We start from the raw sequence: 3054 nt of genomic DNA on the forward strand, positions 1-3054 counted from the left end.
GGGTTCAGGCAATTCTCCCGCCTCAGCCTCCTGAGTAGCTGGGATTACAGGCATGCGCCACCATGCTCAGCTAATTTTTTGTATTTTTAATAGAGACGGGGTTTCACTATGTTGACCAGGATGGTCTCGATCTCTTGACCTCATGATCCACCCGCCTCGGCCTCCCAAAGTGCTGGGATTACAGGCTTGAGCCACCGCACCCGGCCGGCTTTTCATTTTCTTGATGGTGTCCTTGGAAACAAAAAGTTTTATATTTCAATGATGTTCAATATGCTGAATAAAATTTATAGGAGGCCACTGATTTGGACTGAGCTCTTGCCCTAGGCCTAACAGACTGAACCAAAATGGAGTTATACATGCTGAAATTGCATGTCACCAAGCCAAAACTAAGATCTTTATCTGACCTTCTGAGAAATCAGCAGAGAGAGAGAGAATAGCCAAATTCTCAAACAGGCCAGTTTTCACTGGCATGATAAGGAAGTCCCATCTGTCTGTCTATGAAAGCAATCCCTTCTGCTTTGATCATTGGAAGACTCATTCTGTTTTATAGAATAATATATTGCCTGAGTTTAGAATCACAAATAAATGACAATTAAAAATTTTAAACTAAATATGTTATAATTTTGTCTTTTGACAGATATTTTCATTTGTTCTTTTTTTTGTGCTTTTCATGTCCTATCTCAGAAACCGTTGTCTAATGAAAGCTCCTAAAGATGTATACATATGTTTTCTTTTAAAATTTTAATAGTTTTTGCTCTTATATTTGGGTTTATGGTCCATTTTGACTTTATTTATTTGGATTTTCTTTTAGATAGTGTTGCCCAGGCTTCAGTTCAATAGCGCAATCATGGCATTTGGCTCACTGCAACTTCCAAAACTCCTGAGCTCAAGCCATCCTCCTGTCTCAGCCTCCTGATTAGCTAGGATTATAGATGCTCATCACCACACGCAGCTAATTTTTAATTTTTTTTTTAAGAAACAGGATCTTTTTGTGTGTGTGTGACAGGGTCTTGCCTTGTTGCCCAGGCTGGAGTGCCGTGGTGTGATCAGCCTGCTGGACTCAAGTGATCCTTTTCTTAGCCTCCTGAGTCGCTGGAACTACAGATACACACCACCATGTCCAGATAATTTTTTTATTTTTAGTAGGGACAAAGTCTCACTATGTTCTTCAGGCCAATCTTGAACTCCTAGACTCAAGCAATCCTCCCACCTCAGCCTCCCTAAGTGCTAGGATTACTAGATGAAGCCACCGTGCCTAGCCTGGAATTAATATTTGTATATGAAGTGAGATGGGGGTTTAACTTCATTTTTTTTTCATACGACATCCATTTGGGTAGGCATTATTTGTTGAAAAGATATTTAGGCCAAGTTTGAGGACTGCAACCTAGGACCTTTGATTAAGTCGCCCTGAATATATGCGCTGATCAGCAGCAGTTACAAGTGAATTTTTTTTTTCTTTTAAGGGTGAAGTTTCACCGTGATGACCAGGCTGGTCTTGAACTCCTGACCTCAGGTGATCCACCCACCTCAGCCTCCCAAAGTGCTAGGATTACAGGCGTGAGCCACCGCGCCTGGCTACAAGTGAATTAAAAAACCCAACAGCATAGATTCCAGTTGCCCTGAACAATATGCAATCTTATTAGCAACAGTTACAAGTAAAAAAAAAAAAAAAAAGAAAAGGTAGTTCCTAAGTTATTTACCAAGACTTTACCACAAAATAACATAAACTATTAATTGGCTGTACATTGACTTTACTTTTTAATTTTATTTTATTATCATTATTTTTTTTTAGAGACAGGATTTTGCCATGTTACCTAGGCTGGTCTTGAACTCCTGAACTCAGGGGATCCATCTGCCTTGGAGTCCCAAACTGCTGGGATTACAGGCATGAGCCACTGTGCCTGGCATGCTTTGGCTTTTGTTTTTGTTTGAGATAGGGTCTCACTCTTCCTTAGGCTGGAGCATAGTGGTGCAGTCACAGATCACTGCAGCCTTCACCTCCAGGCTCAAGCAGTCCTCCCATCTCAGCCCTCTAACTAGCAGGATGTGCACCACCACACGTGGCTAATTTTTTAAAAAAATTTTTTGTGGAGATGGGTTCTTCCTGTGTTCCCCAGGCTGGTCTGGAGCTCCTGGGCTCAACCAATCCTTCTGCCTATGCCTCCCAAAGTGTTGGGATTACAGATGTCAGCCACTGTGCCTGGCCCTAAATCCCTTAAACAGTTCGCCCCTCCCTGGGACATGTACGTTGGGTAGGTGGGGGAGCTTGACATACTCATGTCTCTCTGGCCTCAATAAATTTTGCATCTCAATATCCCAGCCTGCTCTGAGCTATTTTTCTTTACCCAGAAATCAAAATGTAGGCTGGGCATGGTGGCTAATGCCTATAATCCCAGTGCTTTGGTAAGCCTAGGCGGGAATACTACTGGAGCTCAGGAATTTGAGATCAGCCCTGGCCACATAGCAAGACCCCATATCTACAAAATTAAAAAAAAAAAAAAAAATTAGTTGGGGCCAGGCATGTTGGCTCACGCCTGTAATCCTAGCACTTTGGGAGGCCAAGGCAGGCAGATCACCTGAGGTCGGGAGTTCGAGACCAGCTTGGCCAATATGGCAAAACCCTGTCTCTACTAAAAATACGAAAATTAACTGGGCATGGTGGTGGGTGCCTATAATCCCAGCAACTGAGGAGGCTTAGGCAGGAGAATCGCTTGAACCCAGGAGGCAGAAGTTGCAGTGAGCCAGTATTACACCACTTCACTCCAACCTGAGCTGCAGTCAGGGTGACGGAACAAGAGCCTATGTTAAAAAAAAAAAAAGTTGCCGGGCGTGGTGGCTCAAGCCTGTAATCCCAGCACTTTGGGAGGCTGAGGCAGGTGGATCACGAGGTCAAGAGATCGAGACCATCCTGGTCAACATGGTGAAACCCCGCCTCTACTAAAAATACAAAACATCTGGCCGGGCGCGGTGGCTCAAGCCTGTAATCCCAGCACTTTGGGAGGCCGAGGCGGGTGGATCACAAGGTCAAGAGATCAAGACCATCCTGGTCAACAT

The sequence above is a fragment of the Cebus imitator genome, unplaced genomic scaffold (assembly GCF_001604975.1).
Source record: "Cebus imitator isolate Cc_AM_T3 unplaced genomic scaffold, Cebus_imitator-1.0 Scaffold267, whole genome shotgun sequence".
Lineage (NCBI taxonomy): Eukaryota > Metazoa > Chordata > Mammalia > Primates > Cebidae > Cebus > Cebus imitator.